The sequence below is a fragment of the Arvicola amphibius genome, chromosome X, assembly GCF_903992535.2.
Source record: "Arvicola amphibius chromosome X, mArvAmp1.2, whole genome shotgun sequence".
Lineage (NCBI taxonomy): Eukaryota > Metazoa > Chordata > Mammalia > Rodentia > Cricetidae > Arvicola > Arvicola amphibius.
This window is the reverse complement of record NC_052065.1, coordinates 57,509,172-57,523,007: the sequence shown is the minus strand read 5'-3', so window position 1 is coordinate 57,523,007 and position 13,836 is coordinate 57,509,172.

The following is a 13,836-nucleotide window of genomic DNA, read 5'->3' as shown; positions in this document are numbered from 1 at the left end:
ATACATTCCTAAATACAACCTGCTCCATCTGCAAAATGCTACTTGTACGTATGGCGTTAGAACTTGTCTTAGGTAATAAATTGGCATATTCTTCCATGGAGAAGACTTTTCCTCTGCTCTCAGGAGTCCTTAGTTGCCTGTAGTTCTTTGTCTAGAGTTGAGACCTCACGAGCTTTCCCCTTTCCACGTTAGCCTGTCTATTGGTGTTGTCCTTGCTCAGGCCATGTTCAGGCAACCATGATGGTACTAATTTATGTGTGTAGCTTCTGACATTAGTAGGAGACACAGTCTCACAGTAAATTCCCAGATCTTCTGGCTCTTGTAATCTTTCCTCCCCTCCCCTTTCCACAATGCTCCCCAAGCCTTAGGTGCAGGAGTTATTTTGCTGTAAAAGTATCCACTGGAACTGGGCTCCACAATTCTGCATTTGGATTGGTTGTAGATTTATGTAACCATGGTAACTGTTGGTTGCAGAGAAGTTTCCTTTATAAAGGACAAGAAATACACTTATCTCCAGGCATAAGGACGAATGTGTAGAATGTAGTTGGTGAAGTAGTCGTTGTAGGTCCTCCTCTAATATCCATGACTTCACTAGCCATGGGTAACTTCCTATAATCTCAGGACAGGCGTGATTTCTCTGTTGTTGAACAAGTGTTCTGTCCAATTAGAAAGCTGTTGGTTGCCCCTAAGGTATGTGAGCCACTATTACACCCTCAGGGTTATCTTGCTGGGTGGGTCATTGTTGTGCTTCATAAACATAATAGCTGTGTGGGAATGTTGGTTGTTTCCCTCTTGTGGATGCTTGTGTGGTGCCTTCGGTTACTGTGGAAGTCAATCCTCAAGGAGGAGGCCTTCAGGTTAGTTCCATCTCAGGGACCTCTGGGTCCTCCATATGAAGTCTTGGTGTCTTCAGCAATAGAGACTTTCCTTCTCCTTCTGAGCTGTACACTCTAGTTTGAGAGATGAGTGTCCACCTGGAGGAACTAATTTATTAATGCTTCTTATTCTCTCGTAATTGTCTCCTGTGTTTCTCTAGTACCTCTTTGAGTTGCATATTGGGGCTTTTGGTGCATTTTTTCAGTTTTCTGTATTTTCATTTTTTGTCTGCACTTTGCTGCCAACTTTATCTTCCTTTTCAAAACTCTAGCTTCTTGACGAATTAGTTAATTTTGCATTTATGCTACCACATCACCAATTCATTAACTTCATTTCCCCCATGATTGCTTTTTGCTTCGATTTTGTGGACTCTGATGGATTCTGAACATGTAGAAGCATTTGCTATTCTGTCCTCTGACTTGCCTGTGCAACAAAATATTTACTGCGCTCTGGACACTATATTTGGATTCGTCTCTTGTTTTGGCTGAGAAAATGGGAGTTGAAGCGACACATTTCATATCTTAGCAGAAGCATTGAATGCCATTTGCTATTCTGCCACCTTGCTTCCTTTAAAAGCCCAGTGATGTCCCAAATAGAAAGCTGCTCCTTCAGCCGGAGTCCTGGTGCTAACGCAGAGCAGCACTATAGTGGCCACACAGAGAAAGAACACGTGACTTAAGTACAAGGTCACCTTTGTTGCTGAAGCCACCGAAGTAGGACTGTAGGCTTAGTTTTCTTCTAGTTCCTATTCTACTTCCTATTCTTTAGTGACTGTTTCTTCTGAATTGTCTTTTCTATTTGTTTGATCTTTTTATTCTATATTAAAGACTTTCCTCAAATGTCTCGTGGTCTTTGCTTGTCCACTCTTTTTTGTTTGTTTGTTTGTTTTTGTTTTTTGAGACAGGGTTTCTCTGTAGCTTTGGTGCCTGTCCTGGAACTAGCTCTTGAAGGCCAGGCTGGCTTCGAACTCACAGAGATCCGCCTGCCTCTGCCTCCCACATACTGGGATTAAAGGCATGCGCCACTTCCCCCAACGCAGCTGTGCACTCATTTTTAAGGGTGAGGAACTTACAAGAAAATTAGAAATATCCTTCCAGATACTAGCAGGTTTAGCTATCAGTGAGTTTTCTGGCTTTTAAGGGGATATTCAAATATCCCTCCAGGAAGACGGGGGACACCATTGGTGCTTGGCTTCTGTGGGAGTTAAGGAAGAGAGCATAGGCCTTCCTGTTCAGTGTATGGATGATTTGACTTCAGAGATTCTGGAAGCAGGCCTGCTGCCTCCATGTCCAGACTCCTGGGAAGAAAATGAACAGTGCTCTGGAAAGGAATGAGATGACATTTGGAAGGCCAGTCTGTGTCGTAGAGACTTTGGATTATGCCTTGTATTTTAAGCATCAATCCGCCATCATGTTCAGAAGCGTCCTGCATGCCTCTTCTGTGAGGTCTGCGTCTGTACTTCCTGCCGTGCCAGCTCTAGCTCGCATCTGTCCACTCGTCATCGCCTACCATGCTAGAGTGGACTCTTATCTTACATGTAGTCCTTGAACAACACATTTTCAAGTCCCTTTGTTGGAGTGTTAGTGGGACTTGGGGCTGGCAGGCAGTGCTGGGGGTGGGAGTACTTGCTTAATCTGCCACATTTGAACTTGAATCCACGAGATGTTAGCTGAAACATTACTATCTTGTTGGCAATATGCTTGATAAGTCTTTGTGAGCCTTTTTCCAGGCCTTGGCAGTAATGGTTCAGGATGTAGGCAGAGAAAATAGGGCATCCGTGGTCCAAATCAACCACTCTCCCATCTCTAAAGGGAAGGGGAGGCGCCCATGCTGACTGCAGTCATGCAGTGAGTATATTTCTCAAGGAACTGGAATCTTGCTAAGAAAGACGTCACGGTTAAGAGGACATTTACACGGAGTGAAGCAAGGGTTTGCAAGAACCGAGGGACTAGTGGATAGCTAGGGGAAGCAGAGGAGTGAGAACAAAGACATTGGGAAGATGGATCGCTGAGTTACTAAGTGAGAACAAGTTTGTAGGAGGCAGCAGGATTGTACCCGGAAGAGAGGTAATGGAGAAAGACTTAAGACGGGGCCATGCTTCGGACTCTATCTGTCTCCCACAAAGGAACACTAGCTCTATCCATCTCTTTGGGCTTGCTTGCTTCCCTTCTAAGAGGGGAGGAGTTCTGCCCAAGTGGGATCTCTTTCTTATGACCAATGGAAAGAACAGTTACACCCAAATTCCACCAGCCAGGCTGAGAAAAACTGACCTGCGCCTGCGCATATGTTCTGAGGCAAGAATTGTTCCTCTGGGCTTGGCTGAAAGAGCAAATCACTTGGGTCCACCCATCCCCGCCCTCCTTCTCTAATTAGGTTGAATTCCTTACTCCCCTGTCCCCACTTCCACCGCATCCGTTCCTCTGCTGAGCCCCAATCAAGCAGCCACTGTTCTTAGCCCTGGAGGAATACAGTAGTCAATACCACACACAAAGGTCTTCCAGGCTAAGGAGGGTAGCTTCATAGCAGGACACACAGTAGGCGATAGTCTCACTGAAGTGGAATGGTTGTCAAGGATCATTCTCGACTTGGTACAAAATCTGATCCCAGAGTGTCAGAGCAGAAAGGACAGTTCTCTTAACGTCCACTGCCACTTAGGTCTGAGACGCATCACCTGGATTACTGCCATAGCTTCTAAACTGGTTCCCTGACTCCCCCTTTTAATTACTTCTATATCAGCTTATTTGTATGACAGCAGCCAAAGTGACTCTGCTAAAATCTAGGTAAGTGACTGTCACATTTCTTTTGAAATCCCTGTCCTGCCTCCTCATTTCACTCAAGATAAGAGCCAAAATCTCACCATGGCTAGTCTGCCTGGCCCTGCCTTCGCGTTCAGGCCTCTCCAACTTCATCTACTATTCCCCTGCAGTAGCCTGTATGGCTTCTTCTCTATACTTCAATCCGGTTAGCAGCCTTGTCACCTCCAGGATGCTGAGCTGCCTTGGAATGCTGGCCCTCTGGTTGTCCGCATGCCTGGCTCCCTCACCCACTCCAGCTGTGGATTTCAATGTCCTGTTCTCAGTGACACACTCTGATGGGATGGAGAAGCTCCCAGAAGAGTCATAAAGCACAGCTCCCACTGTGTCTCTGAGGGTGTATCTCTAGAGGATTAGCTCCAGAGAGAGAGGTACCCTGAATGTAGATGGCACTATCCCATTGCCTGAGAGCCCCAAACAGAACAGAGGAAAAGAACTCCCCCACAGCACACCCATCCCCTTCTCCCCTCCATCTCTCTCTTTCTCTCCTTCCTGGCTGCCATGTTGTGAACTGTTGCCCCTACATCATTCTCTCCCTTATGCTAGATTGAAACTGGAGGCAAAAGAAACCCTTCGCGATTTAAGCTATTTGTGTTAGGCCTTATGTTACAGCGAGACAAAAGTCTGGCTAATACATGCGTTTCTTCCTGTTCTCCAAGCCCCACAGTCCATCTTTACCCCATTGCCCCGTTCTCTGTGCTGTATCTTATCTCTGCTAGAACCAGAAATTTTGTTGGTTTTGCTCAGCTGAGTGCTCATCTCTTGGCCTGGGGACATAGCAGTTGCTTAGGATATCACTTTGGAATGAACGAATGAATGACTGTGCAAGGTCACCTTGCCTGGGGGTTTTGAAGCCTTGTCATAGGAGCAAATGGAGCCCACATTTGTCTGAGTGACCCCACTAATGCCTTGGCTCCTTACCCCACCTCCCTGCCCCTGCTTTTTGGCCAAAAACAGCAGCGAGGAGCCGGTAGAGAGACCACTCCTGCCTCGAGGCCTCATTCCTAGGACCCCTTTCCAGATAGAGGTTCTAAGCCTTCAAGAACTTGCTTTCAAAAGAAAAATAGTTTGGTTACTTGCTTCCTTCTAATTGCACAAGCAGGAAATGTCCACAAAATTGTTTCCAGGGAAGAAATTTTAGGTATTGCATAAATAGGAATAAGTTCTCTTCCCCAAATTTGAGCTTCCAACACTTTTTTGAGCCAGCTCAGAGTACCTTTCCACTGCCTAGGAATGTCCTTCTGTGTCGGTGCATTAGAGAGACATGGTTGGTTTTAGTAGCTGCAGCACATGGGCACACTGCAATTCGTTTAGCCAAGCCCATATTTCTTTCTTTTTGCCCTAATAATCAGGCAGTGATCATCCTGATATGTACGGCTCTGCTCTCTTGACCTATTCTTTCCGCAGGATGAATTCCCAGAAGTGCAATTGGAAGGTCACACAGCTCCTCTTTTGAAGACTCTAGATAGTATTGTCCAGATGTGGGAGGGTGCCAGTTTGAAGGGGTTGGAGTGACCCTGTGAACTGAGCTTTCGTCCCGCAGCTCAGCTCTTGCCTCTCTCACACGCCTCCCTCTAGAATGCCCTATGAAGGAGAGTGGCAAGGTCCTCAAGTTAGCTTCCTTGGCTATTTTGGATTCCTTATGCATATTAAATGATTTACTTTACATAGCAATCTTTTGTCTGTGTGGTTAGGATGGAGCTCAGACGTGGCACGTGTCAGGCAAGGACTTTACCAATGAGCTACACCCCACCCCCTCATTTTGTCCTGTTTGAAATTGTGAGGCAGTCTCGTTACAAAGCCTAGGTTGACCTTGAACTTGTGATCCTTCTGCCTTAGCCCCGAGCACCTCCACAGTCAGCAGTGTTCAGTCATAAAATGCAGCCAAGAGGTGAAATAACTTGCCCAAAGTTGTGCATCTGGCAGAGACTAAGTAGTAGATTCAAGACCAAGGAGTCGCAGAGTAGAACTTAGCAGAACCCCTCCCATTGCAATATTGCTTCCAGAGCCCAGTCTTTGGAGCATGACTCACCTGAGTGCACTTCCTCTCTGAAACTGCTCGGGGTTAGGCCAATCCCTTTGCATCTGTTTCCCTGATGTAAATCAAGCCTGCTCACTCCTCCCTTACCTGGTTTTCAATGAGCTAATGTAGCAAGAGGGCCAGCAAAGACTCTTGGTAAATGTGATCTCCCTATCACTCTCCGTGACCTGGCCCTCTCACACTCCCTCTCCCAGACCCCATGACTGTAAATCCCGTGGGAAAGAAAACGAAGTCTTGACTCTTCCCCCGAGGTTTCCGAGCCTTGTGTTTCTGGCCTTTTCTCACGCCATCTCCCTCCCAGGCCAGAGCCCAGGAAGTGTGCATTTCAGAAACTCTGTCCCTACACACAGCCCGATAACCTCACAGTGGTAAGACTGACAGTTGGGGCAAGTCAGCCCCACCTCCCCCCCAGCGTCCTGTGCTGGAGGTGAAGAGGGAGGACCGTTGGCTCCCCTCACCCTGCTCCCACCTTCTCTGCTCCCTAGTCCCTGGGCCCAGCTCGCCTCAGATTCCGGGCCTCTGAAATCATTGCTCCAGCCCACCGGACTGGGCCCTGGGCCAACTCCTCCAGCCCTGGGCTCGCCGGCAGAGTCTTCGCCTTTGCTCCCTAAAGACTAATCACTGTCCTGTCAGCTTGGCCCTCTTCCCCTGTATTATTGTACAGAAATAGCCCTGGGTCCGGCTTCCCCTCCCTCCCTCCCTTCTGACGCGCCCTGCCAGAGTCTCACTGTTGGGCTCTTCCATTTGTGTTTCCTCCTCCTCCCTCTTATGCTTTTGTGGCTGTGACTTGACCCCTGCCTGCTGGAGCCAGGCACAAAGTAGAGCCTAGTTCTCCTCTCCGAGGACTGCTGGATGGGTGCTAAGGGAGAATGGTAGCTCTTGCAAAACCTCTGCCAGAGGGTTGGGAGCACACAGGGCTCATGGATGCTCACCGAGCCATTGCTCTTGGCCGAAGAAACCCCTTGGCTTCCTTCTGCTCCTTCTAGGTTGCCTCATCTAGTCTCCATAGACAGAATGGACACTGAGTTGTTTGTTGGAAGCGCAGGCTGCCTGGAGAGGTATGGTGGCAGTCATCAGTGTGTGTGTGCGTGTGTGCGTGTGTGCGTGTGTGCGTGTGTGTGTGTGTGTGTGTGTGTGTTGGGGGGGCACATCCAATGAGCTGTGGGAGTCTAGAGCCCGACATGAAGTCATAGCAACAGGCAAAGAGTCCAGAGGCAGATGATGCCTGGCAACTGCAAGAAGTGGTAGGACTTCAGTGTGTGCTGGGATGGTGATGTGGACTCTAATCCCGAAGGGGACCCACAAAGGCAAGACAGAGAGTCTGCGAGCTGCACAGGTCATCCAGGCACTAGCAAGGTTACCTAGTGATGGAGCATGGAATGGCAAAGTGAGTATCGGTTACTGTTAGCACCCAGCGCCTAGAATCAGGCCAGAAAATCCGGATCAGACCACAGCAAGCAGAATAGGACTGTGGGGGTGGGGACAGAGAGGTCTCAGATGTGGAAGCTAGCTGGGTAGGCCTGAGGTTGGCCATGCCAGAATGAGTGGCAGCCTAGAGCTAGGCTTGAAAGGGGAGCCATGGAAAACAACCCCCAGCTGAGTGAACAGAATGTCTGTCCTCAGTCTTTACAAGGGTGTGTTCGTTCCCTCTGTGCATGGCTGTTGCAGCCCATAAGAGGTGCTATCACTTTCACTGTTGTAGAAATAAGGAAACCAAGGTATAGAATCATGGAGTTGTGCAGAGCCATACACTAAACAGAAGAGTCCGGGCTCAAGCAGCAAGCGTGGTCCTACACTTTTTGTTAAACCTCTGTGTAGAAAAATAAAGTATAATGGGATATACCTAAGAAAAATGCCATAACAAAGCTTATCACCATGTCTGTTAACTTTAAAAATGAAATTTTAAAAAAGCCTCGTGGAGGAGCACAGTAGGTGTTCAACTCCAAGGACCAAGTTGAGCACATTACCCAGCGTTCGCCCTCTGGTGTACAAGTGGACAGGACAGACGCTCTGGGAGCCAAGCAAGTCACTTCTCCCTGAGCCTCTGTCTCCTCAGACAGAAAATGGGCCAGGAGGGCTTTGTAAGAAAGTACTTTTTAACAGACGTGGTGGCGCAAGGTAGCAATCTAAGTATTTGGGAGGATCACGAGTTTGAGGCCAGCCTGGACTACATAGTGAGATCCTGTCTGAACAAAAGCAAAGAAATGAACTTTTCCTTGTTTCCTGAGAAAATCCCTAGTTGAGCTCTCTGTTGTTGGGAGTTGTCATGAGGTCATCTCATAGGTGGCAGGGCCAGAGAAGATAAGACATGGAACTAGCATTAAAGAAGAGGTGGGGCTAGAGTTAAGGAAGGGGACTTGGGGCCTCTGGGGAAGCTTCCATACTCTCCAAACCTTCCCTGAGTGTGGATGAGGAAATTCATTGTCTCCCCCAATCCTTCCAGTAATTTCTCAAATTCATCATTTCTTGCTAACAAGAAGGCGCCAGACCACAGTGGTTTGGAGCCAGGTCAGACCCTCATTGCAGCATTAGGGGGCTCTGCCCAAGTCTGTAGCGTGATCTGCTTTCCCAGGACACCCCTCTGTGGTCCCCACTGTCCTCCATCTTTAAGCCAAATCATTTCCCCTTCTAGAACCTCCAGCCTTTGGCCTTGCTCCTCTGGATCTGGCGGATGGAGGAGCCTTTGCGCCAATCCTGTACACTCCATGGAAGCAGGGAAGAGGGCAAAGGCAAACAGGAAGAGGAGGCAGGGAGGACTGCAGTGGGATAGGAACAGAGGAACGGCAAGTCCCCGAAAGAAGACCTCTCTCCTGTCTCCTCTTCCCTGCCAGAAGAGCCAGACATCCTTGGCTGGGTGACTCTGAGGTCACAGTTAAACGCCTCCCTTAACAGATATTGGCATATGTTCCTTGGTGGGTTCAAATCCTCGCTCTGCATCAACCCAACAGTATGCCCTGGGCAGGGAACTCACTCTTCTGATGATGTTTTTGCCTCTCTACAACAGTTGCACACGGAGTGTAAGTCTCATTGGCTTGCCGTTGACTTGAAGGTCTCATGTGTGCAGAGTCTAGTACAGTGCCTGCCTTTGGAAAGGATATTATTATTGGGGTGGGTACCAGGCCTTTGGAGTCTGGAAGCACTAATTTGCCTTCTGATATAAGTAGGTGGAGTGGAGTGGTTACAAAAGGGCACCAAAAGTACCCTCCTTTGTGAGCTCACTGCACTGTATGAGTACATTAAACAACAGATGGCCACGAGATCTCTGAGAACTCGTCTGAGAAGCACAGAGTCTTGAGCTTCTTCCCCCTTAGGGGCTAATACTTCCTTGCCGGGGGCAGCCTTTGGTCTTGCTCCGCCCATCTACACTTACGTTTATGAACCTTGTCCAGGCTCTGCAGAGGCTTGTGCTCCACAGACCTGCTTTCCATGGCCTCAGGGAGTGAAGGCATCCTGAGCCCCTGGAGACGGCCAGGACAGGGGTGATGCGGAGGCCCTGTCTGGGAGAGAGACCGGATGGAAAAACTAGCCACTCCTTTCATGGCCGCCTAGGTCCCAGCCCCTGGTCCTGGCTTCCCAGCTAATAGCCATGGCTCTAGTTACTTCTCCTCCTTCTGTTTCTACCCAGGAAGCTTTGTCTACCAGCTGGCCTGGCTTCAGACACCCAGAAGGTGTTCCTCCCATGGTCACCAATTGACTCACAAATTAGGTAGTGACTGAGAAACAGCTGCAGGAGCGAGATATTCCTCCTAGAGACTAGCCCTGGTGGGACATCCTGCAGTCTCAGTCTCTGACTGCCACAGAAATCTGGCTGCTACCCCCAGCCTAAGCCAGCTACTCCTGCTTTTAGCGGGAGTTCCTCAGACTCGAGACCACATACGGGTCACTTTCTCAACCCTGTTGATTGGTTTCACTCTATTCCTTCAGCATTTGAACCGAGAGCCACCCCAGTTTCCATGGCTGCTGGATTCACCCACACAGCAGCATACCATGACTGGACCGGCAGGTGTTGGCCCCTAGAAGCCCGATCCCTAGCCCCACAGCTCCGGAGCCCTGCCACTCACCCAGATTCTGGGCCTGCTGTGTAGTCCAAAGCTTCTTGTTCTCCTCCCACACACTTTCTAGCCCTTAGCTCTATGCTCAAAATATATCCAGACACCACCCACTGTGCTGAGCCCACGTTAGCCTCCACTTGGGTCACTGCAGAAGCCTTTCCAACAGTTTCCTCTCAACTCTACAGCCCGTCCTAACAACCACCCTGTCAGACCACATTCATCTTCTGCGCCAGAGCCCGCCATGGCGCCCACCTCATACCCAGCGTGGGCCAGAGTTCTTCAAGGGACACGTGTAGTCCTATAAGATGTGTGGCTTTAGTTCTCACCTCTAGCCATCAGCCATTGCTCCAGCCGGCCAGACCAGACTCCTCTGTGGTCTCTTTTTTTTTCATGGTTTATTTTTTTATTTAAAAATTTCCATCTCCTCCCCTCCTCCTCCCCCTTCCCTCCTCTCCCCTCCCCTCCACCCATACCCCTCCTCCCTCCCTCTCCAGGCCAAGGAGCCATCAGGGTTCCCTACTCTATGTTAAGACCAAGGTCCTCCCAATTCCCCCCAGGTCCAGGAAGGTGATCAACCAAGCTGACAAGGCTCCCACAGAGCCCGTCCATGCAGAAGAATCAAAGCCCAGTGCCATTGTCCTTGGCTTCTCAGTCAGCCTCCACCGTCGACCACATTCAGAGAGTCTGGTTTGGTCTCATGTTCCATCAGTCCCCTTCCAACTGGAGTTGGTGATCTCCCGTTAGTTCTGTCCCACCGTCTCCATGGGTGAATGCACCCCTCACGGTCCTGACTTTCTTTCTCATGTTCTCCCTCCTTCTGCTCCTCATCAGGACCTTGGGAGCTCAGTCCAGTGCTCCAATGTGGGGCTCAGTCATTTTCTTCATCTATCGCCAGGTGGAGGTTCTATGGTGATATGCAAGAAATTCATCAGTATGGCTATAGGATCTGGCCTTGTGGTCTCTTAATATGTCAATATGTCCTCAGCTCAGGGCCTCTGTAGTCCCTGTGGCTTCTGCCTGCAGTGTCCTTCCCTTGGATAGCTGCGCAAGTAACCACCTTACCTCCTTGCTGCCTTGGCTTAGTATCATATTCTCAGGGCAGCCCTCCTGAATATCCCCCCGCCCCGTTGTGCCCATATCCTTTCCTTACTTCCCTTCTTCACTTTATGCTCTCCTATTCTGTGTAAGCACTTTGTTGCTTATCTGTCACCCCTGACTTGGCTTTCGGCGCCATGAGGACACATGGTGTTTGCTTCCAACTGTCTCCTCAGTGCCCAGTGCCTACTCTCATGCCTGGCATATGTCAGCCACCAAAAGGAAACGGTCCCATTTCAGGACTCTGAAGCCCTGTTCAAAGCAGGGCGGTCAAGGCAGAGTCAGATCTTGGCACTCAGCCCCTCGCTGCTCTTGTTTTCCTTGTCTGTAGCTGAACAGGGCCTTATTGTGGGTCTTTTCTGGAGAGTTCCACGGCAGTATGGTATATTCGAAGGCTCTGGCCTCTATGCAGGAGTCCAAACCGCAGCTCGCTCCACACCCTTGTCCCCACCTTACAGCAGGAGAGGAGGGGTTTGAACACAAGGGTGCCTCTCCACCTGGTGTTCTCGGTCTTCTCTAGTCCCTGCAGACAACAGAATGTCTCCGGCACCCCTTTAGAGTTGGTGTCACCACCCCCGCCTTGATTATAGTCTAAAGGGCTGGGCAGGAATGCCTGGCTCCAGGGCCTTTGCTCATGTGACTGGCAAGCACTGTCTGGCCAAGCCAGGGACCTAAAATTACAGCCCAGCACTGGCATGAGGCCCTTGCCCACTCCTGAGGGCAGGCTGAACACAACCGCCTTGAATTGAGGGCTCTGTAAGGAAGGCCAATAAGTGTTGTGCGAGGAAAGGCGGAAGAAAGGAAGAAAAGGGAGGCCAAAGAGAGAAGAGAGCAATAGAGAGGGGAGAGGACGGAAGGAGAGCACCCTAAATGGACGCTCTGGCAGCTCTTCATAGGTAGTTGCAGCTGAGTGCTTCTCAAACGCAATTCTTTGAAGTGCTCCAAGACGCCTCCAGAAGGCCGGGTTTGTTATCTGCTTCAATGCTGGGCTTTCATGTGAGGGCTTTTTGCAAGGTTTCTGCTCCTAAAATGGGAAGGAAAGGACAGAAGAAAGAGGAGAGAAGGGAAGGAGGGAGAAAGGGAAGGAAAAGGAGGAGAGGGGAAGGAGGGGTGAACAGACTGCTGGGGTATAGTGGGACATGGGTACTATACTACTGTTCACCACTGCCCTGCTACAGCGGACAAAGGTAGAAGCTGGAGGGGTGGAGGACGTGCTGCTCAGCCAGCTGTTTTCCCTCTACACCCCATCTTTCTTGAGAATCCGTGGGCATGTAGGAACACAAAGGCAAAACAAGGCTCATTGCTTTGCCTGAAGAGGGAAATTAGAGAGGGCTTCTGATGTTCTGAGAAGCAGAAGGATATGCGCATGTGCTTCTAGAGTTCCACAAATAATTGAGTATTTCCTACAAACTAATGGAAATGGAAGCAGTATAAGGAACTTTCTGCTTGGTTTTGCACCCTCTGTGGCTCGGCGGGATCTTTACCAAAAAATGAGGGCTGCAGCTGTCCACTACGCTCTTGGTGGACAAACTAGGGAGGGCAGTGCCAAGGCCACAGCGACAGTTCCGCCACCTCCACTGCCCACTTCACACCTGAGGCCTGCTGTTTGCGGTAGAGGAAGTGGGTTTGGAGGGCGATGGAACCAAGAGGAGGCCTTGGAGGCTTTAGGGCAGCCGGAGGGGGGGGGGGGCATTGGATTTGTCTCTGGGATGCACCCTGCCGAGGACTGGCTGGAGATGCCGAGGTGAGTCGGCTGAAGCAGGGAAATACGGGAGTAGGGCAGGATGCAGTTGATGGGGTTGAGGAATCCTGGCTGGCCCTCCAAGGGAGGTTCCTCAGCTTGGTGGTTCTTGCTTGCTGGCCGGCAGGCCTGGCTGGCCCCTCCAGCGTTGCCATAGTGCTCGGTGGGTCTTCCCAGCAGCCTGCCAGGCGGAATGCGGCCTGGATGGTTTCCCAAGGAATGTAATCAAGATGTAAATGGGGGGCCGGGAGGAGCTGGTCGATAGGGTTGTCACCTCCTCAGGCCTGTATGGAGCTGGCCTGGACTGGCCTAACCGGGACAATCTCCTGGTTGGGCTCTGCTGTGGGACAGAGTGGTTGTTGAGTGCCAGTTTTCCCTCCTGGTGGGCTCTGAGAGATGGGCAATGCCTACTGGGGCAACAAGTCCTGAGGTCTTTGGCTGGCCCTCTTAGCCCACTTCTTTCCCTATGAGCCAGCCGGGCAGATGTCTCTCTAGGTGTGGGAATTGGGCAGGGGACATCTGGCAAAGATTTTGAGAGGCTTCAGTTCGGCTTTGCCTTATTAATAGAGTTCAAAGGAAAGCTCCCAGAAGGCCCAGCTCTCACAAGCCCTGAGACACAGGCAAGGGTTGCTCCAACCAGGATTGTCACCTTAGGCTTTCTGGGATGAAGACAACTTGTCACAGTTCTGCCTGAGGTAGAGGAACTAAGAGTTACCCAGGCAGCCCTTTCCCTTCTGTGAGTGACTCAGTATCACTCACCTGCCTGCTCTCCTCTGAGCCACTTCTCTGAAGAAGCTTTACAAGCCACCTTGAGCCATGATGTCAGGGTCACAGTGCTGTGGCTTCTTCGTCACCAGATCCTAGGGCAAGCATGCCTTGGGTCTTAATTATCCGCATGAATTTGCTAGTACCATCCCAAATCCCTTAGCGTCACCAAACCCCATCAGACTGAGATTCAAATACTGACATTTTGTCATGTGAATGTCAAAGGCCTTCCGGTAGCACCCCCACAGGGTGTCAGCACATGGGTTATTGCTAAGTTCAGGTCTCTGGCTTGTCACCTAATAGATGTTGCGATTCCAGGCAAGTCAAGCCCTTTCCCCTGGGTTCCATTTTCCTCATCTTCCAAATGAATGGCTGTAGGCTTGAGCTGCAACTCAGTGGGAGAGTATTTGCCTCACATACACAAGGCTCTGGGTCTATCCCCAACACAGCAAG